The sequence below is a fragment of the Podarcis erhardii genome (assembly GCF_964252035.2).
Source record: "Podarcis erhardii genome assembly, chromosome: 7".
NCBI lineage: Eukaryota > Metazoa > Chordata > Lepidosauria > Squamata > Lacertidae > Podarcis > Podarcis erhardii.
The window spans coordinates 58,977,202-59,002,417 of record NC_138511.1 but is presented as its reverse complement, the minus strand read 5'-3'; the positions used below and the strand labels follow the sequence as shown (position 1 = coordinate 59,002,417).

At 44.6% G+C, this 25,216-nt stretch overlaps 1 long non-coding RNA gene across 2 annotated transcripts in view; it reads right to left on the bottom strand.

Annotated features, from left to right (window-relative positions):
* Positions 1-233: 233 nt before the first annotated feature.
* Positions 234-25,216, bottom strand: part of LOC309347736 — a 63,117-nt gene continuing 38,134 nt past the window's right edge. Inside the window, exons 2-3 of one of the 2 annotated variants that reach the window (XR_014159023.1) lie at positions 5,341-5,429; positions 234-498 (exon numbers count right to left, since the gene is read on the bottom strand). This is a non-coding gene — a long non-coding RNA (uncharacterized lncRNA). The remainder of the gene's footprint in view (positions 499-5,340; positions 5,430-25,216) is intronic. The other variant, XR_014159022.1, reaches the window with a different exon arrangement.

Below are 25,216 nucleotides of genomic sequence, written 5' to 3'. Positions count from 1 at the left end.
GGGGAACTTCCACTGCAATTTGCTCTCAAGATTGCAGGTAGGAACTGATCTAGGCACACCTGGCTGCAGGGTTTCTTGGACTGGACCCTCTTGATGCCTCCCTGCCCCCTTGGGAGATGGTTGTGGACTTCGTTGGAGAGAAGAAGATGGCCTCTCTCTAAAAAAAGAAAAGAAAAAAGGGGGCCATAAAAATGTGTTTTAATTTGGTTTTTATATTATCGTTTATTTTAATGATTTCTGAATGTTTTAAATAGTCTGTTTTAACTTTTCCCCTCTTACAGTTTCATTGTTTTATTCGCTTTGTAAATTGCTTGTAAATATTGGCCCATCTCCAGATGTATCTCTCATAGGATTAACTGCTCCAAAGCTTTGCTCCTTAACATGAAACTGCTGATATTGATTCCTGCTCTAGATGGTCATGATCTCCTGGACCCATATCAAGGGGCTGGTGGGGAAGTGTGCTGTGGCCATCTATCTTCTGGTCATTGCCGAGCTCACCTGTAGGAGAATGGAGAACAAGCTCTCAGTTGATATTAATGCGGCAGTGCAGTGGCTCAGAACACTCTATGGGGAATTTGGAAATGTGAGTTGTAATCCTGTTTTAGGGGATTTTCCTCTTTCTAGTTCCAACCCTCTCACAAATTGAATTATATTCAATAAAATGCAATGCATACTACTTGTATGATTTTTGGTTTTGCATTTTGAAGAGGATGCTGGGGAGCAGCGATTCAGAGTCTCTCTGAATGTAAGAACCCCTAAGAAACATAGTTCTGTTCATTAATCCTGCCTCAAAGAGGTTCGGGGCAGGAGGGGAAATGTTCCTATGAGGGACTAGTAGTGGAGGCATTAAAGCCAATTTTTCACCTCAGCAAAATCACCAGGAGGTGGCAGGAGAAGGAGCTGTAAGGCTGTTGTTGCTGTTGTTATTTATTAAATTTGTATTCTGCCTTTCATCCAAAGTTCCCTGGATGGTACACAACAGAAAAATACAAAATGTCTGCAGGCCTCCTGCTTCCCTGCTCTGTCATGAAGCTCACTGGGTGACCTTGGGCCAGTCACAGTCTCCCAGCTTAATCTATTTTGTTGTGAGGATAAAATGATTTAGAATATGTAGCTCTGCTGATCTTTCAAGCCACATAGGTATTTAAATTTACTAAGCAATAGTAATGACAAAGCCCATGTAATGCAAGCTGAGGGGAATCTGCTCACCTCTCCAAGTAAGTGCTGAGGCAAGAGGGAATCCCCCAGCATCCCTTGCACACACTTGCTCTTGCCAAGGCATCTGCATAGGCAGGAATGGCTGGCCTTAGGCACTTGGAGCTGGGCTGCTTCAGCAACTGATTGATCCTAGGATCTGTGGCACCAGCCATTTGTGTTGGTGTTAGGTGCAGGAGGACAACATTTTGCAAATGAGAATGTAAGACATAAAGGGCAAGTTTGAAATGCAACTTTTCTTTCCCTGGTGGCAGGCAGAGTGAAGCAAAATAATTAGAAGGGAGGGGGCAGGAACGGAAGGGCACCAAGGAAACTTTACAGCACTAAAACCACATGGCAATATATGGAAATGTTGTCAATTACTGTAAAGCAAAGAAATCCAGGATTGAATTTTCCATAAAGTGTTTAATACAGTCTTTCTAGTGATCCTCAGAAAGAAGTCTCTGAAATGTCAGTGAACCAGAATTGATTTTGGATGTACCATATCCATTAAAGCAGGAACATTTTCTTTAAACTGCTTATTAATCTAACCTTGCCTTATAGGTTTTCCATGTGAATCCTTCCCTTCAGCCTTTACAAATCAGGGAAGTGTCACCCCTTGATTTACTGACAAAGCCGATGAGTGACATAATTTACCTCGCTTGAGATCAGTTCATCAAACTGAGGAGTGCTTTAGTGGCCATAAAAACCCAGGCATTAGATACAATTGCGCCTGTTTAAAATGCAAAAGGGGTAACCTACATTTTGAAAATGCGGTAAAAGAGAACAAGAAGCGATGCCAGGATGAAAATTTATGAGGCACAGAAAGCCTGCATATGAATTCAGCAATTGCTGTGTGGGGTGGAATTGGCTTGAAAACTCGGCTCCCGCTATCTAGTTTCCACAGGCTCTTTGTTGAAGAGGAGCATTGTTAATGGATACTTCCAAGCAAGAGGGGCTGAGATGTTAGCATTCAGGCTGGCGGTATTATCTGGCCTCATGCTGCATGGGTCTTTTTAAAACACACACATTTTCCCCTTAGCATCACACTGGGGTGTTGCAACAGGGCTGTCTTGTTAGCGATACTGTGTAATAGCGAGGAACAAGCCTCCCGACGTATCAAGTGGCAAAGGTAGGCAGAACACAGAAAAATGTGGATCTCACTGAGAAGAGATACTGAAACTCCTGGCCAGTTGGCTTTGACAGAAAGGGAAAGACTTCCACCATTTCCCTAAGGGGAAACTGCAGTGCTTCTCAAGTGCTCAGAACCTCCGATGTCGTATAAAGGTTCAAATTAAAATGCAAAGCTGGCTTTTCTCTAGTTAGTCAGGATTCCTCCATTTAGTCATGGAATACTTTCTGTCTACAGTTCCATCTTTATGACCAGGACAGCAAGATATGAATGGGAGATCTGGGTGTTGCTTCCATTTCATCTGCTTCCAGTGATGTTCTGCCTTCAGAGGAATATCTATCCCCCCTTATGCTGTTGACAAGGGGATGTATTGGTACCTCCAAAGCTGGGAAAGATCATGGACCAGAAACGCAAAATGTTTGCTTTTTGTCACCTTTTGTGCTCCATCAGTGACTTCCATTAGCCATCAGGGTTGGATTGGGCCTGTTCTTCTCCTTCTCCTTCTCCTTCTCCTTCTCCTTCTCCTTCTCCTTCTCCTTCTCCTTCTCCTTCTCCTTCTCCTTCTCCTTCTCCTCCTTCATCTGCTGTCTGTCTGCCTGCCTTCCTTCTTCCCTCTGCTCACTGCTTTCCACTTCCACCTCCTCCCTCCCTCCTTTCTTTTTTCCTCCTCTTGCAACTCTCACCTGCTCTCTCCATCTTTCTTCCCTCCAAGCCCTACTGGGCACTCCCACTCCTCCAAAAGCACTGCTGGCTGACTGGGCAGCCACCCCTCCAGGGCTGCTGCAATGGCTCAGGGACTGGCCCCCAAGGTCACACCCAGTGAGCTTCATGGCAGAGTGAGGATTTGGACACCTTGCAATGTAGTAATGTGTCAAAAAATGCATATACTAGGAAAATTTGCCTAAAGATGCATATATTATGGAAGATAACCTACAAAAAAATAGGGGAAATTTGATTGCAAAAACATGTACATTGGGCAAAATTGCATACACTTAAATTGCCGGGGGCTGCAACATCTAGGCCAATATTTATTTGAACTGTCCTCCTTGCTTGCCACAGAAAAAACTGCCTCAGGTGAATCACGGAAGAAATCCTTCCTGTTTGGGTTCAGAAAGTGGTAGAAATGCCCAAGTTCAACCTCAATCAAGTTTCCAAATAATATTTATCAGATGTTCTATGGTGTGCTCAGGGCAGTTCAATTTCCTGTTATCTGTCAAAAGTGTTGCATCTTGGAAGGCAGTGCTTTGATAGCCTCTGTTGGCTGGGATGGGAGGCAGAACTATTCCTAGTGGCTTAGCAGGAAGGACTCCTCTCTAAAAGGCTTCCTTAGAAACACAATGACACCACAGTGTGGCTCCTGTTTGACTCCCCGCTTCCTTTTCAGTGGAAAAAGCCAATCTATTTATGTACATATAGAGCGGAGAGTTTCTTCTTCCTCTAATCACAGAAACTGAAGGCACTGGCATGTGTTTTTCTAAAAACATTTTCTCTCTCTCCCTGAGATGCCCAACCTTCAGACATAGTGGCAGGCTGAGCAGTCAGTGATATGTCACCCTTCACCTGAGTAGACAGGATACATTCTTCACAATTTGCTTCTTCCAGTTCTCAACAAACCTAATATATTCTTGCCAAGGTTCACTTTCATCACCTGTTTCAGCCTCCAGAACTCTGTTTGCAGTGTGAAGGCTTCCAGAGCGTATAGGAACAAGAGTGCTTCTGAGTACATGCAGACTGCTTCCCCCTTTTCACTGGCAGCTTTTCTCCTTGAGTGGTGAGTCTCACTTCCAAGCAGGTTTGAAGAAGAAGAAGAGTTTGGATTTGATATCCTGCTTTATCACTACCCTAAGGTGTCTCAAAGCGGCTAACATTCTCTTTTCCCTTCCTCACCCACAACAAACACTCTGTGAGGTGAGTGGGGCTGAGAGACTTCAGAGAAGTGTGACTGGCCCAAGGTCACCCAGCAGCTGCATGTGGAGGAGCGGAGATGCGAACCCGGTTCACCAGATTACGAGTCCACTACTCTTAACCACTACACCATGCTGGCTCTCAAGAGAGGCTGTATCATCAGAGCTGTGCCATTGGTAAGGAGCTGTATTGGTGCCTCCCCTTGTCCCTTGCGCTCTTCTCGGGGAGATGTGTTCGCCATCCCATCTCCAGAAAAAAACAACATAATTGAGTCATCTCAAACAACTCTTAAACTGGGTGTTTAACAACACAATAATAGAATAATAGAATTTTGGAGTTGGAAGAGACCCTGAGAGTCCATCTCCCTGCAATGCAGGAATCTTTTTGCCCAACATGGGAATTTGAACCCACAAGCCTGAGATTATTCCTAAGAAAGTGGGTACACAGTGCTGCAGCCTAAATCTGGCAATACCACACTTGCCTTTTCATTACTTCAAACAAGGCGCCAATAGAAAGGCACTAACCTGGAGGTTATGGCCCAGTGTACCCTTTACTCGGAAGTAAGCCCTGCTTAAGTCAATGGTAAACATGCTGTGGCACATACACAGGAAATTGGTCCCGGCAGGAAAGAAACCAGGGAAAAGCAACTTGGCTGCACATCCAGCAAAATAAAAATGGGTTGAGTAAGTATTTTCAAGGAATGTGATTGGATGAGCAATGGTGGGGCAAAGGAGGGGCAGAATGTGGTTGGGGAGATCAGTAGAAAGGTCTCTATGAACTGGCAGCAGAGACACTGTATGTACTTTTGTTACCCAAGAAAATCTTCAATAAAAACATTTTTTAAAAAAACCCCAGCCTATATTACATATATCATATTGGATATGATCTCACAGACTCTTTTGGACTCTATCCAGTAATGCATTACTGAATAAAAGTCTGACCAGTTAGGAATCTGGTTTGTGCATCCATACTGAACCCACAAAGGGAGATTTCTCCCACCGCTGCAACTGACAGAGTGTTACCAAGTATGTCCTTTATGGGTGCTGTGCTCTTGCAAACATCTAAGGTGCATTTGCAAACCTGTGGGCTGCGACGGTACATCCACTTACCTAGGAGTAGGTCCCAATGAACTTACTGGAACTTACTCCTGAGTAGGCACGTGTACTGTTATATACACCAAACATGTCCAGATCTTGTGCTTTTGAAGAAAAAAACAAAGAAGCCTGTTATTTACTTAAGCCCAGAAACTGACCCAGGATGTAATAAGAATTTTTTAAAAAACATTTTTTAAAAAAATGCCTGAGGTAAACAAGAGGCACCTCTCAAGGCCATCTAATATTTTAATGCATCACTGCTAATAACTTCCGTTATGCATCATCAAGATATGGTATGCATTAAGAAGAAGATTAGAAAAAGGAGCTAGGAAGCAAGATTCCATTTTAGATGCATGCATGGCGGCAGCGGGAGGCGGGAGGCGGGAGGAGAATTCCAGGAACCAAATCACTGACACATGGCAGCTGTCACTCCAACTTATATGATTAAGGCACAAAAATTACATGTTCTTGCAGTGGAAAATAGGGAGGGTTGATAAGAGGAACAGCTGGAGTTCAGCTTTCTTATCTGTATTTTACACACATCCCCTTGCATTTCACCTTCCTCCTCAGAATCCCAAGGGTTTAAAAATTCTCAGCCTCCACCCCAAGAATGTTTCTGTTTCTTACATGCAGTTGTGTTATTGGGGTGTGTGTGTGTGTGTGTAGCATCCTTCACCAACTTTCTGCCCTCCAAATGCTTTTGGACTACAACTCCCATCAGCCCCAGTCTGTGTGGGTTTGCTAGGGCTGATTAATGGGATTCAGGTGAGGGTCAGATACCTTGTCAATCCCAGCAGGTATATAAGAGTACGATGTGGCCTGCCCAGGCTGTAGGTTGCACTGACTGGATGTCCCCACCTGTGCTCACTCTAGGGAAATAAGGAATGCTGCTTTTGACTGTACCCAGCGCCGGATTTAGATGAAGGGAGGCCCTAGGCTACTCCACTTGTGAGGCCCCTCCTCATCCCTCACCCTCACAACTAGAAGAAAATGGAAGAGTGTTATAAACAAAATTGAGTGAAGCCAAGTATGATGAAGGGTATTTAAAACTCTACAATTCACAATTTCTCCTCAAAAACACATAGGGTATTATTGTTAAATACCATGGTGATGGGCCGGGTCATCCTCTTATATACCTGCTGGAATTAACAAGGCATCTGACCCTCACCTGAATCTCATCGCTTTCCTGTAGCTGCCTCTGAATAGTTATCATTTAACTCTGGGGGGAAAGAATTAGCATCATTAGTGCCACTTTGTTTTGTACGATTCCTTGCAAATGAAGGAAAACAACTTTTCTGCTTGAATATGTTGATAATATAATTTTGGTTACTGAGGACAAACAAGATTGTACAAAAACAAGATTGAGTGCAGGCCTGGCCAGGACATAGGTGTCCTGACTGTGACAAAGGTGACCTGTGTGCGTGTTTGCTTGATTAACAGCTGTTGGGAACTTCCCTGCTCTCCCTTCTTATGTTCTTTGTACTGGACCTGGAGACTCCAATAGAGAGCATTCCATTTCAAGAAGGAGGGCAAGTGGGCACTCTATCAAATGACAGGGCAGGAGTTACATGGAGCAGGGCCTTTTCACTGGTGGTGCCCATTGTATGCCTCGCTCTTCCCAGACCTGCTCTCTTTTGGCCTGTATTTTGGAGGTTTATAATTCAGGAAGACTTTGGAAGAACTGGCTGACAAGTCTTATCAGTTGCTGACGTATGAGCGGATTTTATTTGCTGCTATTCTGTGCTTCTGGTACGCCAGGGTTTACACCAGTGTAATAGAGTTGACCAGGATGCCAGAAGGGATACAATTTATGAGCTTTCTCCAATTTTGGGAGAGGGGAGACTGCCCCCTGGGGAGTGGGAGGGCTGGCGAGGCCCCCTAGATTTAGAGGCCCTAGGCTTCAGCCTACTTAGCCGATACAGAAATCCAGCACTGACTGTACCAGTGGATTAAAGGTAAAAGGACCCCTGACCATTAGGTCCAGTTGTGACCGACTCTGGGGTTGCGGCACTCATCTCGCTTTATTGGCCGAGGGAGCCGGCGTACAGCTTCCGGGTCATGTGGCCAGCATGACTAAGCCACTTCTGGTGAACCAGAGCAGTGCACGGAAGTGCCATTTACCTTCCCACCGGAGCAGTACCTATTTATCTACTTGCACTTTGATGTGCTTTCAAACTGCTAGATTGGCAGGAGACCAGTGGATTACATCCCACATATAGTTAGCAGCAGAGTGGAGAAATACCAGGGAAATCTGCTGGTTGAAAACTTAAGGTGTACTACTGCTGGGGAGCAAAGTCATTCTGAGTACAGGCTTTCCTGTGGCCATTATGGAGGTATGAGGTTAAGCTCACTGGAGAAAAAAAGAGGAAGGAGGTAAAGCCTTAGAAACAACCCGTATGCCAACAGTTGCTTAAGAAGGAATAAGCAAGGGAGTATCGGTTGCCGATACGTTCAGATAAGGTATTACAAGCATTGCTGCTTTACTCCCAACACCAGTATAAGAAAGGGTTAGGGATTTCTGCTTCTGCTTCCAGATAGCTCTATCTTGGCCTGTGCATTTTACTACTCTTCTCCTGCAAACCCTATTCTCCAGTTGCAAAGCACAGCTGGTTTCTGGGCCTGTTACTTTTCTGGAAAATTCAGATAGACTTTGCACCAAGTGAAGATATGGAAAACAATTTCCTCCAGAGAGATCCCTGTTTGGGATTAGTGCATAATTTTAACTCAATAAGTATTGCTTTCACAGACATCTCTAGAAACAAAGAAAAAAAAATCAACTCTATAAACCCATTATTTAAAAAAAGCTGCATGACCTGTCGTCTCTATAACGGAATCAACAATGGGCAGAACTGTGAGCTTAGAATCCAGGCTAGGTGGACACTGCAGTCCAGCATTATCCATCTCCCTTTGCTATATAACAGGAACCTTATCTGGTGGAACTCACACAAGCCCAGCCTGGAGCATCCAGTTTATTTCAGCCCTTTGATAAATAGTTCTTTCAAAGTTTAGGCAGAACCCTTTGCTTCTGCTTTGCCAAGTCCTTTAATTTTTAAAATCAGTTGGCCAAGGTGCATTGATTAGGCCCATCTGCCCTGGAGATAAAGAGCCAGGACACCCTTGTTTTTCCCCTTTATTCAGCCTTTGGGCTCATTCAGTTAGTCACATGCGGACAAAGATACAGATGGGAGAATTAATCCAAGCCAGTGCCCAAAGATTGAATGAACTGGGCATGGCACCCAGGAACAGGGCTCAGGAACTGTGCCTTGGGGCAAATGGCAAGCCTACTATCAAGACAGGGGGAGATTATGGTAACTTGCAGATCAGGGATGGGGAGACCTGTGTTTTTGGACTACAGCTTTCATCATTCCTGACCGTTGGCCATGCTAGCTGCATGGGCTGATGGGAGCTGGAGTACCACTACGTCTGAAGAACTGCCACAGGTACCAATTGTCTGTTGGAAACCACGCTTGAGGCTGACTATGCAACATTATTTTCTGTATCCATGGCCTGGTCTGCATGTCACGCTAAGCCAAGCCATGGCTTAGCATGAACATAGGAACCTAAGGAGAGCTTGTTGGATCATGCACCAAGTTGACTGAGCACATCATCTGAAACCTGGACTTGTGGTTTGGCTCTCTCCTGACTACCCATGAGCTTGAACCAAGGTTTTAGGCTCATGGTTCATTAAGGAGGACTAAAGCATGAGCCAAGGTGTGGCAATGGCTTAACTCAGCATGGTAGCAGAATGGCTGGGAAGAGGCAGAGCAGCCACCATTTCTTTTCTCAGAGCCTGTCCACTTGTGCATCTAGCATGATTTGCAAACCAGGTCACAGAAAGGAGATTTTCTGGAGCCAGTTAGAAGCAGCATTAAGCTGGAATGAGCAACATTTCAAATGGGATACTGCTGGCCCAGGCCACCTTCTAGAATAGAGAGAGTGGGAGAGAATAACTTCTTGGTCCCTGCTGGCACTTCCTATGCACAGGCAGACAGGAAGAAGCAACAGGGTTTGGCAATTGACTGGCAGCAGGAGGGACGGACAGGATGAGTCATAATCACCAGGCCCATTGAGATGCCAAGCAGAGTGGAGTAACTGCTGCTTATAGCATTGATGCGTCCCAGAACATCTGGGAGGAAACGAGTCAGACCTATGGTTCCCAGCATGCATAAGAGAACTGACATGATGAGATCCCAGGGACAAGGAACAGCACCAAAATGGGATTTGTGCCCTATCTGGTTATAATTCCAAATCAGACAGCTGGAAACACCAAAGAAGAAAGCAAAGGGGAGCAAAACACTAATCCAGTCTTCACCTTTTCAAAACAGGCAAGGGATCATTGCAGGGAGGGGGCAGGCTTACACACTGCCAAGGAAAATCTGTTGATCCCATGAGCTTAGTTTAGATCCCAGATGTACATGTGTGCAATTAAGGTTTGTTTTTGCCCTGACAAGCATCACTTTACAGTTCTTTACAATGTATTGCAATTGCTATTTTACCACCCATTCATTCAGTTTGGAGACGTCCTTCTGGAGCTCATCACGATCTCTTTTTGTCTGACTTATGTCATAAAAAGAGTCACTAGGGCCATGCTGCATATACTCCAGGATTGTGGTGGGCTATTCTTAAAAGAAAGTGTTCAAATATTCCCTTGGTTGATGTCATATTTCTGTCTGGCTTGTGCTCTTTTTGCCTTTTGGAAGTACTCCCATAACAGATCCTAGCCAATCAGGGATCCAAAAGCAAACAGGGTGATGCCACATTGCTACATAGATTTGGCTCTGCTATGTAAATGAATATATAATGTACATGAATGTCACTGAGGAAAACAAAATCAGTTGAGAATGAATTCCAGAAAGGCCAATATAAATAAACTGATGAGTATTTCGGCAAGTGGCGCTGCAAAAAAATCACCAACAGTACTGAAAATGTTCATGAAGTCGATTTGGAGTCGATTTGGCTCAGCCCCAGTAAGCATTTATTTCTCCACCAGTTCTGTTTTGTTGCTAGGGAAAGTTTCTTTTTAGAGGACAGAGAGAAGCTGTTCTATCAGAGTGTCCCTGCGCACGCACGCACACACAACACACCCTTTCTCCTGGGGAACACTGTGATTGAAATGGGTCACAGTGCCTTCCCAGAGCAGGTAACCAGAACCCATTTCCTCTCCCCTCCCTCCCCTCCTGGGATCTGTCCCAGCTCCTCTTCACATGCTTGGCAAACCCGGCATTAAATGTCCTGAAGCTGTGAATTAAGTGGCAAGATGCTGGTGCTGATGCATCTAACGATGCTCTTATCTGGAGACATCAGCCGAGAGCCAGCTTTGCCGGAGAGTTTCAAGCCATTAAACTCAGGCTTCCTTCCATTATCGGGTTAGCATTGTTGATTAGAAACAGCCTCTTCTTTTCCTCCTGACTAGCTGAGCTGTTTAATGATAGGCCTGCTTTCTCTGCTTCATTTAGCCGTGGGGACAGGAACAGGCGATGTGTTCCAGTAACCCTTGCCTGACTGGCTCTGTTTGCCAGAAGAACTCCAGGACAGTTTTTCTCACAGCCTGGGGCTGAATGGGAATTTCTGGCCTCGATCACAGACCCTGCCTGGTGGTCCCACAAGAAGCAGTGAACACCTTTTCCAATGCTCAGGAAACCCTTCCCTCTGATGAAGCTAATATCTCTTGGCTGTGATTTTGGTTTAAGTTTTTTGTGTGGATAAGTGACCACCCTGTAGATTTTGTAGCAGTGGCAGGAAAAAAAAATGAAGGTAGAGAATTTGGGAAGATGAAGCTTTTTCATTGGAATTTCTGCTCTACACACACCTCAGGCTGGTTTCATTAATAAACCAACTGTAAGGCCCAACATACGCGGGTGGCGCTGTGGGTTAAACCACAGAGCCTAGGACTTGCTGATCAGAAGGTCGGCGGTTCGAATCCCCGCAACGGGGTGAGCTCCCATTGCTCAGTCCCTGCTCCTGCCAACCTAGCAGTTTGAAAGCACGCCAAAGTGCAAGTAGATAAATAGGTACTGCTCTGGCGGGAAGGTAAATGGCGTTTCCGTGCGCTGCTCTGGTTCGCCAGAAGCGGCTTAGTCATGCTGGCCACATGACCCGGAAGCTGTACGCCGGCTCCCTCGGCCAATAAAGCGAGATGAGCACTGCAACCCCAGAGTCAGCCACGACTGGACCTAATGGTCAGGGGTCCCTTTACCTTTTAAGGCCCAGCATGGTGTGTATACCTGAGGAAACTTTGCAGAATCTTCTGGAAGGTGTAGGTCTTTGGCTAGAAAGTGTGAAAAACAAACACTGTTCAGACACTAACTGGAGCGGTCTGAGAAGTAGTCACCCGAACAGCAGCTGGGCACTCCCAAAATGCAAGCTACCTACAAATATCCTCAGCAATGGCCCAGTTCTCTCAAAGTGGACTGACACAGTTGTGCATCCTCCCTCCCTGCAAAACCACCCACGCTGTCTCTTTCCTCCTGCCCCTCTCCGAATGCTGGATTTAGCATCCAACTTCTTCAGGTCAAGTTCTGTCACTGGGAAAAAACACCCAGCATTAGTTACGGCTGTGAGCAAAGTGTAGAAGCCACACCCTGGGCCCCCGCCTCCATCCCAGCTGCTGCCAGCAGGCTGCCCCTCCCTGAGGAATCAATTCCGCGTTTGTGGACTAGAAGGGAAGCATCAGCGCTGCTCAGGTATTTAATGCAAGTGGTGTCCCCCCCCCCCGCCCGTTCTTCTTCAGTGTAGGAGCCCTGGGAAGATTTTGTGTGCAGTGACCTGTAATCTTGTTACTTTCTGCCAACCTGCTAGGAGCAGGAGTTCTTGTTTTCACACACGGGAGCGTAATAGAAAAGCAAGCATTGGTGGGGCCGAGATTTTGCTAAACTCTTTTTCATTTTTGTAACGCTTGACTGAGCTCTTTTTATCTTGTTGAAGTGGGTGGATTGTTGAAATTCTGAGTGTCTCTCCCCCCCTTCACCCACAATTTTGCCTGCTCACAAAGACATCTCAGCATAGAAAGTTTCACATCCGCTAACAAAAACATCCCCTGAGATATTGTTTTGAAGTTTGCTTTCCAGCAGAACTCGATTGAACATAAGAAAAGCATGCTGGATCAGGCCGGTGACCCATCTAGTACAGCATCCTCTTCTCACAGTGGCCAATCAAACGCCTGGTATTACAAACCCACAAATAGGATTCGAGTACATGCAGAGAGCATAGCCATCACGGCTAGTAGCAATTAGTAGCCCTCTCCTCCATGAATTTGACCAATCCTCTTTGAAATCCATCTAAGCTGGTGACCATCACTGCCTTCTATGGGAGCGACTTCCTTAGTTTAGCTATGAGTGTGTGAAGAAGTCTTTTCTTTTACCTCTGTTGAATCTCCCAAAATTCAGCTTCGTTGGGTGCCCACAAGTGCTACTGTTACGAAAGAGGGAGAACATTTTTTCTCTAGCCACAGTTTTCTTCTATCCCTCCTTCCCTCTAACCTCTGCTGTTCCTTAAACCACCATTTCCCTCTGTGTCCCTCCTTTCCTAAGTGGCCTTTGCCCCCCACCCTGACTTCAGGCAAGTCAAGGATTTTTATGTGGCACTACAAATGCTCCAGTTGGGCTGCGTGATGATAGCCTTACATTTTCATGTATATAGGAGGATATATTTTTACATGAATGTTATTTTGTATTTGTTTTTCACTATTTTATATTGATTTCGCACTATGCTGTCGTTTTCTTAACTTTATCATTGGTCCCTGCCTTGAATACTTCGTAGAATGGTGGGACATCCATAGCAGCCTCTGACTGACCAGAAATAGCAAATAAGCTCTCTTTCTTTCTGCAGTTTGAATGTTTGTTCTCATTCTAGCTCATTCCCAGTTCTCCTGGTCAGATGAGTTCCTTTGCTTATTGCAGCAGCAATGGTGGACCACAGCCCCGACTCTGCTTGTGTCCAGCTCTGATTGGCTATCTTTTTGGGTGTTTGTTTTGCAAAGCTTGGTGAAGGCAGTGAGGGGGGTGGGGTCCGGCCTGCCAGTCACTCTGCTAAATCACACGCTGTGAATTCTTGTCTTTCCAGTTGCCGTACCAGGCTAATTCAAAATCTTTTCATACAAACTACACATTTGGCATGGTAATTTCCAGTTGCTGTTGAGAGCCAAACCATACACGCAAAGGGAGAAAAGGTTTTTATTTATTTTAAAAAACAGCATTTTATACTGCCTGACTATGATTTTATGAGGCTTCATTGAAGCATATCAAAGGGCCTCTTCTAGGAAAATATATCTACCTCTATCGATACATGTTTTTGAAAGTCTTGTGCAGCTGTATTTTTCTCTTCACAAAACAGAGAGACAGGTTGCCATTGGCATCATGCCAGCACTTAGCCAGCTGTAAAGTTGGCAAGTGAATTAATTTTTAGTGCTTCCATGTGTTTTCCACTGTGTCCACTCATTGCCCATGGCAACCTCCCAAGAATTGTGAAACGTATTTTCCTACCCTGCCACTGCAAAATACTTCTGACTGACCACCACAGAGTAGGATCATGCCAGGAAGGTCAAGTGGCCCTCTCCTGTCATGAAATGTTGTTTGACCTACTAGCTATATGTGTGGGGTTAGAATGCATTGCATGAGAATAAGAGAGAACCAGGTTCAAATCCCGATGGAGCCTCGAAGCTCACTGGGTGACCTTGGGCCAGTCATTATCTGTCAGCTTACTTTGCAGGATTGTCGTTTAGAGAAAGCAGGTGGGGTGGTAAATTACTGTGAGCCCCTTGGAGGTGTGGGGCGGGGCTCAAATTGAAATACATAAATAAAAGGTACATGCAGACTTTTATTCAGCTGGAGCTCACTAGAGTTCAGCTCCGGCACCTCTTAGGTGGGCACCATTGCCATTCTAAGAGAAGAAGGGATAAGTTCATGGTGAGCTCTGGCACCTCTTTTTCTAGAAAAATAACACTGGGCACATGTAAATGTTACATGTTATGTGTCGCCTGCATGTATTCTGATTCACATCTTCACTTCTTTAATTAGATTGGGAACTTGTCTGTTCTAGTTTTAATTTTGGAAAAGCACCTCATGGTTTGGAGTATTTTAAATAATAGCCCCCTTATTCATTTATTTTATTTAGTTCTCACAGAGTGACCCAAAGCAATTTACATGAAAGCCAACTAGAACATCCAATTAAAAAAATCTAAAAGCACAGTTAAAAGAGCTAAAACAGACCAGGATTTACTGACCCCATCTCACCAAAAGAAGCCACATGCGACTCTTCAAATTAAGGGCCAAAAGTCTGGGTAAAGAGAAAAGTTTTTGCTTTGTTGAAAAATGGATAAAGGCATGCCTCCCTGGAGAGAGCATTCCACACATTGGGAGCCACCACTGAAAAGACCTGATCTCATGTTGCCACCCTCTGAACCTCACAAGCTGGGGACACATGAGGAAGGGTCTCAGGTGATGATTGCAGGATCTGGGTTGGTTCATGTGAGGAGAGGCGGTCTCTGAGGTATTGGGGTCCTGAGCTGCATAAGGCTTTATAGGTCAAAACAAGCCCTCTGGATTGAGCCTAGAAACAAATTGGTATGGAGTGCAGTCATGCCAGAATTGGTGTTATATGTTCAGACCCTCTTGCCATGATAAAATCTGGCCACCAGATTCTGCATCATCTGTAGTTTCTAAACCATCTTCAAAGGCAGCATAACATATAACTCATTGCAGTGGTCCAACCTAGATGTTACCTAAGTTGTGGTTATTTCATTCACATAACATCTCCATGAGGTTGAGTGAGCATCCCTCACCCAGCAAGCTTCATAGCTCTGAGGACTTTCATCTCAGGCCTCCCTGCTCCAAGATCTCTATTGCTATGCTGGATTTATTTGCAGGGCACTTGGATGGAGGTCTAAGAGTCATGGTATTGATAGTACATGCATTATCTTAAAGCACCTGGGAGAGGTGGCAGCTTGGGATTCAACTGGCTCTTCCTATGCTCTTAAAGAGGCCACTACAAGGTACTGGTAATGTCAGGCATGAGCCAGCTCCCAGTGAAGGTTTCCAGCCAACAGAAGAAAGCAGCCAGGAACAGAGAGAGTTAACTTTCATGCAGGATGAACAGCAGCTTGTGGGGTGTGAAACACAGAGCAGTCAGATACAACATTCCTAGATTGGACATGTTTAGACATGAAGATTGATGTTTGTCCAGCCAGTAGATAAACTTCCTGTTTCCTCCTGGGCTGGGACAAACTTCCTCTGCATGTGACCAGAGGTGGGCATGACCTCACCTTGCAGGTAACAAAAGCACAGGGCTGGCCACCACATATCTCTCTTCTTCATTTTGCTTTTGTCATAGAAGCATCAGCCTGAGATGCTCTCTTGGCTTCCAACCAAGAGAGCACAAAGGAACTATCTCCTTATGGGATAGATTCCAAGTGTATTTATTTTGTAACTGAAGTCTGCCTTCTGGGATCCATCTGTGAACAGAATGTGTGAGTAAACTATTCTATACCTTTTATACAAGATTGTGTCATGTCTATTCCTTTTAGGAGAGAATAAAGGGGAATTACCAGGAAACTTATTTTAGAGGCATAAGCAAGCCTGGCAAATCTATCTGCTGTGTAAATTTAAAAGGGGAATGTTACTCTGCTAAATTATAGAACTTGTTAATGCAAGTTGGAAAGGATATAATTAAACAATATATCCTCTCCTGCCTCCCTGAACATTCCCACACGGGTAGTGCCAACTCCCCCACCCCTTGGAATGCTGGGGGATAAGGGAACGGCTGAGAGGAGGCTGGAACCCAGCCAAAGCTCTTGGGAAGTTCAAACAGGAGTGAATGGAGAAATAAGTAGTTTGTCAGAAAGGGAGGAGGGGCAACCTGATCCAATCCTTCCTCAGAGTCGACTAAGGAGAGGGCTGTTAGACCAGAAACAAAGCAAGAGATGTAAGACGCCAAAGTTCTCTATCTTCTGTAGAAACCGGAAGGCGTCTTCAGAAGGGTCATCTTGATTGATGATGTCAGAGGATGTGTTAAAGCTGTCTGGAGCTGTTTGTTTTGACAATAAACCATCCTTTTTAATTAGCTACGCTTACTGTGTTGCTGGGAACCTGGACTCCTGACAGGTAATCCCCTACCCCTTGCTCTAGCTGACATGCAGACAAGGGATGGCAGGAAGGAACAAGACTAGGACAGATCCCACAGGGCTACTAGGTTGGTGATGGAGCAGAGGACCACCCTATTGTTAGAAAGGCTCTGTAATTTCTGATGATATTACAAAGAATGGGAACATAATTAATTTATTAATTCATTGGTGCTGACCTTTAAAGCCTAAACAGCCTTGGTCCTGTATACGCGAAGGAGCGTCTCCACCCCCATCATTCAGCCCAGACACTGAGGTCCAGCACCCAGGGCCTTCTGGCAGTTCCCTTGCTGTGAGAAGTGAGGTTACAAGGAACCAGGCAGAGGGTCGTCTTGGTGCTGCCCTCATAGTGGAATGCCCTCCCATCAGATGTCAAGGAAATAAACAACTACAGTGGTACCTCGGGTTAAGAACTTAATTCATTCTGGAGATCTGTTCTTAACCTGAAACTGTTCTTAACCTGAAGCACCACTTTAGCTAATGGGGCCTCCTGCTGCCGCTGCACCGCCGCTGCACAATTTCTGTTCTCATCCTGAAGCAAAGTTCTTAACCCAAGGTAATATTTCTGGGCTAGCGGAGTCTGTAACCTGAAGTGTATGTAACCTGAAGCATATGTAACCCGAGGTAACCCGAGGTACCACTGTATCTGACTTTTAGAAGACATCTCAAGGCAGCCCTATTTTGGGAAGTTTTTAATGTTTCCTCTTTTATTGCATTTTTAATATTCTGTTGGAAGCCGCCCAGAGTGGCTGGGGAAACCCAACCAGATGGGTGGGGTATTAATAATAATAATAATAATAATAATAATAATAATAATAATTCTCCTGGAAGTATCACTAGGCTGGATAATGGTGCAATATAGAGAGATAGATATTATACCCATTATTGTCTTTATAAAGCTTCAAGCAAATAGAGGGTATGTTTTTTGGGGTCTTTGAGCACCTTGTGGCCCAAAATGTACCAGGGTTTGTGAGAGGTGAATGAACTGCCTCCATGTTGTGGGTGGCCTGCTTTAAAACAACTATTGTGACTTCCTGCTTTTCTTCCAGCAATGGAAAAGTATCTTCACATAATCTGTTTCTGTGCATATCTTGCAAGACTGTCGATTATTCTTAAGCAACGTACGGAGTAGGAAACTTGGGAGAAGGCATGGGTTGCAAATGATAGCTTGTTTTGTTCCAAGCAATTTAGACAAATATGATAGATCACTTAACAGATGGATTACAAGCATCTCTCTCAGTGGAGATGACAAAACTTCAGTATGTTTGATGAATAAATAGAGCTGGGTTCTTTTTTTTTTTTTTGTCTTCTCTGTTGACTTGCGAAATGAGGTGTGCTTAAGTGGAATGTTCCATCAATACATAGACATGATTTGTTTAATGGACGTCTCATCCAACATTCCTTCTGCAGGTCTTTGCTGTTCACCTACAACAGCCTTCCCCAACCTGGTGCTCTCCAGATGTTACAACTCCCTCCAGACTCAGTAGGCATGGCCATCACTCCTCCTTCTGGCCCTCATGCATGATGCTACCAGTGTCTTAAAGAAACTGATTGGCCCAGCAAGGCAGGCAGTGGCTGTTCAGCCTGAATATGAGATTTCCTGCCGTTTCCTGAGGCCTTGTGAATAAGCAAAGGTCTGCCTGCCTTCTGAGGAGGGGCCATGAAGTGGATAGAACAAAACTTCTAAATTTAGCAAATGAAACTATAAATGTCTCCAGGCCTTTATAATCTCCACATCAGCAGGACAAGATGCTTACTCAATAAAAGAGTTGAGCTAAGTGTTCGCAGCGTGTAATTCCATAAGGATTTTTTTTCCAGAGGAAAATGCTATCATTTTCCATCTCTGTTTAATGAATCATGTGAATTATAGGAACATTTACAAATGACTTTCTCTGCAGCCTATTAGTTTGTTTCTGTAGGGTTCTAATGGAAGACATGCCTCATTTAGAGCTCGCCTTGCCCCGAAGCCATAAAGAATAAATTGTATTATTATAAGCAGTTACCTTTGAAAATGATCTTGTAAAAAAAAAAAAAAGTACATTGCATTATTGGCAAAATGGGTCGGGTGGAGGGGGGTGGGTGAAGTACTGTCGTTTTAGACCAAACGCTGCAGGCGGTGGCTTGAGTGAGGTTTTATTTTTGTGGCTGTTACCAGGCACTAAAGGAAGGCAGCTGGAAGAGGAATGGAAAATGCAATCTGAAGAAGGTCATTTGGCCCAATAATGACCCAGGGACTGGCAGGGATAGGTGCCAACTCCTGCAGGCCCAGCTCTTTTGCCTCCCCTCATTATTTTTGAGGGGGCAGTCACCCAATGTTCAAAACAATCAGGGGGCGGAGAAGGCTGAGCATGGAGCTGAGAGCATCACAACTTCAGCGGCTGGCTCCTCCTCCTCCTGCCATGGGGCAGGATGGGGGGGGAGGAGCAGTCCTTGGCTGAGAATCCTCTGGAAAAACAATCTCTCAAAGTCAAAACAAAAAAATTCCTTCCAGTAGCACCTTAAAGACCAACTAAGTCAGTTCTTGGTATGAGCTTTCGTGTGCATGCACACTTCTTCAGGAATTTTTTTGTTTTGACTATGGCAGACCAACACGGCTACCTATCTGTAATCTCTCAAAGGACCTGTTGATGGCATTTTACCATTGTACTGTTGAGAGTGTATTAACTTATGGTCTCTGTGTGTGGTTTGGGAGCTGCATGGTCAGGGGAAAAACAATGCTGTCCAGGGTTGTAAAGACTGTGGAGAGAATAACTGGGGTGCACTCTTCCCACCTTGGATCAAATCTATGCTTCCAGGTGCCATAAGAAAGCTGCAGAGATAGCGCAGGATAGTATGCAGGACAGATCTCTTTCAGCTTCTGCCTTCTGGAAGAAGGTACAGGGTTATAAAGACTAGGACTAGCCGCCTGAGAAACAGTTTCTATTCAAATGCGATTTTGATTTTAAACGCAGTGTAAGGAGTCTCTGTGGGAGTATATTGTATTTAAAAATGGGGTATCAGAGTTTTTAGGGGGCTAACCAGGTTGGGATAGCTGGGATAACAGGCTTGTTGGTTTTTGAATGTCTTATGTAGATTTTTCAATTTCGTTGTTCTGTATGGGACAATGACAATAAAGATTATTGTATCGTATCGTATTGTATTGTGGTAGTGGTGGCAGGAGAAGGAAGAGGAGACTGATCATGGAGCCAAGGACAGTGCAGGGTGGCTTAAGTGGCCAGCGGCTTCTCCTTCTCCTGATACTTAAGGGAAAGACGGGGGAAGCAGTCCTCGGCTGGTCATGGTGGCAGGAGGAGGAGGCCAAGTGAGAGAGAAGAGGAGTTGCCAACCATTGAAGCCATGCTGCTGCCATGTTTGGCTCCACCCTGGCTCCTCCCAACATCCTGATGTTGCATCCTGACGTCATGCATGCAATGTCCTGACGCCATGTGTATGTCATCAGCCCCCCAATCTTTTGCACAAGTTGGTGCCTCAGCTAGCAGGGATGATTGAAGACCAGGCAGGAAAGCCAAGCACCTGCCTTGGGCGCTGGGCTTCAGAGCTGCTTCTTTACTCAATTGTTCACTCAAAGGAAAACAGTAGGAGCAGCCCATCTTCACTTGTCAAGATGGCAGCCCTGGCCTGGTTGGCCAGCATTATGGTAAAGGCACATGCTTTTGTGCTTCAGTCATAGGGATACTAATTTCAGTGCCAGCATAAATATGAGAGTGCATGAGAATGACTGTGATTAAATCCGGGTGTGCAAATTTAGCCTCTTCTACAGCAGGGATAAATGTTCACACAAGTTGTGCAACAAACACAAGAAAGTGAAATACAGTGGATTTGCAACTGATGTGTGCTTAACTTGCATGATTTCAACTTTATGTGGTTGATGGCTGACTGGCTGAAATCACACAAACTAAATGCATGGAAGATGGGGAGCTTAAAAGCTCTTCTTGGGCAAGGTTTTCCTGCTATGGAAATAACTTTTCAGCTGTCGGGCTTGCTTACTGGGCTCTGGGAAGCTCTGGCAAGCTCTCACAGGACCTTGGATGGCCCTGTGAGATCTTGTGACATCTTGTGAGAGCCTTCCAAAGGCTGGTAAGCTTGGGATTTTTTTTTGGGGGGGGGGGTTAAAACCCTGCTCAGTGTGACAGTTGCAACATGTGAAATTACTCATGTAGGGGCAGTTCTAAGGGGGTGATTTGACTATATGAAAGTTTTACCCAGGGCAAAAGAACCCAGCTAGCCCCCCCCCATAAATACAGCTCTGACCAGCCTTAACCTTAAAAAATATGAAAATGGAACCATGACAGATTCTTAAAACATTATTTCCACTTCACAAACAAAGGCAATTTGGGATTAAGGAATCTGGTGAGAAATACAGATGAAGTGAATCTCAGAAGCAACTCACACTGGAAGTGGAAAGACCAGAAGAGAGGCTCTTTTATCTTATCCATAAGTTTTCTGTGAAGAACCTAAAGTTTATCATGACAAGCAAAACTGATCCAACATCTGTGTGATAAAATCCAAATAGCTTTTCTCCCTGTTCTAGTACTAAAATAAATAAACAACAGCAGTAATAGCAGAGCTAACCACTTGTCACAGGTCAAATTTTCCTCCAAGCACGTCTGCACCTTCATGGCAGATCTGATGCTGACGCCAGATGGAGAAATCTCTCTCCCTTTGGAAGCCCTGTGCAGAAAGAAATTCTCTCTCCTACTCTAAGAGATAGAATCACAGAATTCCAGAGTTGGAAGGTACCCAAGGGTCATCTAGTCCAAGCCACTGCAATGCGAGAACCACAGATAAGGAATCCCTGACAGATGGCCATCTAAGTTCTGTTTAAAAACCTCCAATGAATCACAGAATTGTAGAGTTGGGAGGGATCCCAAAAGGGGCATCTATTCCAGCCCTTCACAATGCAGCAATTCCAATGAAAGAATCCCTGACAGATGGTCATCTGACCTCTGTTGAAAAATCTCCAATGAAGGAGAGTCCACCGCCTTCTGAAGCAGTCCGCTCCACTGTCAAACAGCTCTTACAATCATGAAGTTCTTCCTATTCTTTAGTCAGAGTCTCCTTCCTTGTAATTTGAATCCATTGGTTTAGGTCCTGCCATTTGGAGCATCAGAAAACAAGCTAGCTCCATCTTCCATGTGACAGCCCTTTAGAGTCTTTGTAACCCACATTGACAGCTTGTTCCATGAGCTGCTCTTCACAGGGCTTCTCAGCATACAAGACAGATCTACCTTAGACACTGAAAGGCTGCAGGAATTCAGAAAGCTATTGATTATAATAATTAGGTAGTGGAGGGACATTGACCTGTGTGTCTGAGCTACTGGAAGTGAGAGAGGAGGCAAAATTTCATGGTGGATTATGCTATTTGACTATTTCTCCCCCATTATGCCACACAATGAGCAATTTCCCAGGTTTTGAGTGGCTGTATGTCAGGATAATTTGCACTTAATAGCTCTTCTCCCCCTCCCCCATTGAGGAGATGAAGGGGAGCAGTGTTACCTTTTCAGTGCAATTGCTTGGAATGGCCGGCCTCATTCACCACCGGGAATGAGAACGATGAACAGGCTCTCATTGACAGAGGCAGTGAGATGCAATTTGAAAGAAGGTGGAATGGTCACATTGGATGTAAGATGTGACAAATGTGTGCAGGTGGGATGTACCAATTGCTCTGCAATCCTCTGGAATGGCCTGATCTGTCAGAGGATCCCAGATCTGGTAGCAGGACTCATCAATCCAACTAAATCCAGTTTAAATGCAGAATGCAAGCATCACACATTTAGCCAATTTAGTCATGGGGTTGATGCCACTGCTGTTATCTAATCATCTTCTTAAAATGTTAAGATGCAAATGTGGTCAGTGGCTCCCAAACCTGCCCCGCCCCAAATACCATAGACTGCTTGAAAATTTCTAAATTGAAAATTTAGCCTGATATGATAGCTACCTTGCAATATCTGAAGGATGGAGCAAGCTTGTTTTCTGCTGCTCCAGAGGACAGGATCCAAACCAATGGATTCAAATAATAAGGAAGGAGATTCCAGCTAAACATCAGGAAGAACTTCCTGTTTCTAAGAGCTGTTTGAAAGTGGAATGGACTCCCTTGGAAGGTGGTGGACTCTCCTTCACTGTTGGTTATTAAGCAGAAGTTGAATGGCCATTTGCCAGGGATTCTTTGGCTATGAGTCCTACAATGAAGGGGATTGGACCAGATGGCTTCCGGGATCCCTTCTAATAAACTACAATTCTATGATCCTATGCTGATGGTATTGGCGGACCATTTAATGATTTTTCAGCCTATTGTAGCAACTGTAAGTACTAGATGCTGTACAATTTTCAATGTTATTTTTATTGCTTTCTTTCATTTCTTATATTGTATTTTATTTCAATGTGTAATCCATCAAATTCAAATTTCAATACAATGAAAGATGACATATAAAACAGAATAAGCAATAAGATGCAATTAAAAATCAATAGGAATATTTCATGCAGAAATGGATGACATTTGCAAACCGATGGTGGTCCATGGACCACAGCTTGGGAGTGAGCTCAGCATTTCAGGATGAGGCCTATTTTAGAAAATGTCCAAAAGGATCTGCATAAAAGAAGGCGGCAACAACCGCCTGTGTGGGCAGGCACAATGGCACTCCACTTTTCTATGCAAACTCCTAAGTGTAAAGGACAGTGATACACTCAGCAACATCTCCCCTTCTGAATAACAAAAGCCTCAATGAATGCAAGCCTGAAGTAGCCTTTTAACTGAAGTGTGTGGGGATAATTGCTTGCTGGGGAGAAAGGATTTTTCAACATGTTGTTGAAACCATTTCTTCATTGTTGCTATCAAGCAACTTCTTGAACATCTGGTGTGGGCCTTGCTTTTCTTCTGCAGTCCCCTCCCCGTGCCTGTCACTGATTTTCCAAGAATTGTTTGAAAGGCAGGATGTAGGAATATACCAAGTCAGAACGCTGACTGCTATGGGTGGTGGTGGCTCTTTGGGTTCTGGAGCTCTTTTCCATCACTTGATGCCTGATCCTTTACTTGCAGAGCAGTAGTTCCCAAATTGGGTGGTTCACCCCCCCCCCGGGGCAGTGGAATTATGGTGTGTGTGTTAAGAGGCAACGGGGCAGCAGGAGGGCAATGGAGGTGTAAATGACTATCAGACTTTGAAGAGCTAATATCCCTGGATCAAGTTCATCAATTTATTCATTCTTTGCATTTATACCTCACTCTTTCCTCTCCATGGAGCTTGAGGTGGTTCTTCCACTTGTGATTCAATCACCACAAAAATCCTGTGAGGTTGCTTCGGCTGCGAGGCAGTGATTGGCCCTCAAGGTCAGCCAGTGAGATTTGTGGCCAAGTAGAGAATTAAACCCTACCCTCCCAGGTCCTAGTCCAGCACTCTATCCACTATACAACATTGGGAGGGAACATGGTTCCAGGGGCAAACCCTAATCTTCATAGCCTCCAAATGCTCTCGGCAGGTCACATAGCTGAGAATACAGAATACAGAGACAGCAAATGCATTACAAAGTTTAGTATGTAGTATTTAATGACGACAAGCTGTGTTAGGGGCCATGAATAATGGTTCACTAAACAGGCAAAAGAAAAAATGCCTGCCTGCCTAGAGAATCAGTGTTCATAGTTACTAATAAATGCGTCTGCTTTACTGGAACGCAAAAGCAACATCTTACAATTTCAGGAAATTAGAAACCATCATATCTATGAACATTATTTACCGTTACTAAAAGCAGAAATGATCAACCAGAAATGTGCCAAGAGCACAGTTATGTTCTGTGGTAAATTTTACGTCGTTCCCATCATTTGTGTGTGGGGTGTGTGTGGGTGTGCCTGGCCTATAGGTTGGAACCAGCCCATAATGGTATAAGAGGCTGCTTGAGGGCCACCAACCTAAATGGCTTTAAAAGTGGATTAGACAAATTCAGGGAGGAGAGGGCTATTGATGGCTACTAGCCACGGTTGGAGGCAGCCATGCTTCTGAATACCAGTTGCTGGAAACCACAGGAGAAGCAGGAGCCCTGTATCTTGGAACCCATGAAAATTGCACCCATTTACTGTTGTGCACCAAATTCCAGTAGTATGTTATGCATAAAGAAATTGGTCCAGTTGTGGTGGAAAAATTCTGAGATATATAATGCACACGGTCTCCAGCACTGCCTTTTGTCTTCTAGTGCAGGGCTGGGGCAACACTGGTCCTACTGTGGGATCCAGTCTCTCCTATTTTGGGGCCATCAATTATTGCAAAGAATTCAACAAAGGGAAGAAATACGGCACAATCTCTTTTGCATGAGCCTGCTATAAGCCTTTATAGGGCCTTTATCTACCCAATATAACAAGGTGTTGATAACACGGCTGCTTTTAAACTTATCTTGTAGGTTTAACTGTTCGGCTATTCAGCGCTTGTAACTTGTTGCTAAGTAACTATCTGTTAAAAGCGAAACAAAGCCTTCTGAAAGTTGGAGAGGAATGATAATGCTGGTGTGCTTGTTGGCGCAATTCTGTCTGATGGAAGAGGTAAATGTGGGCAGCTCAGCCCAGCCGCCTCTGATGGAAAATGGCTGACAGGTCTCCTTGGCCCCCCAAGACAAGCAATTCATGCTGTTATAATGATTTTAAGCTCCACTTCATCTTGCCCATAGTATTGGGAGTCTGCTCATGCCACCCTAGTTATGTTGCTTGCAGGCAGGTATGCATGTGTTCCTTCTTGTTATTAGATAACAAAGGCATCATTGCGTGAGGGGGGAAAAATCAATATTGTGATATCCACA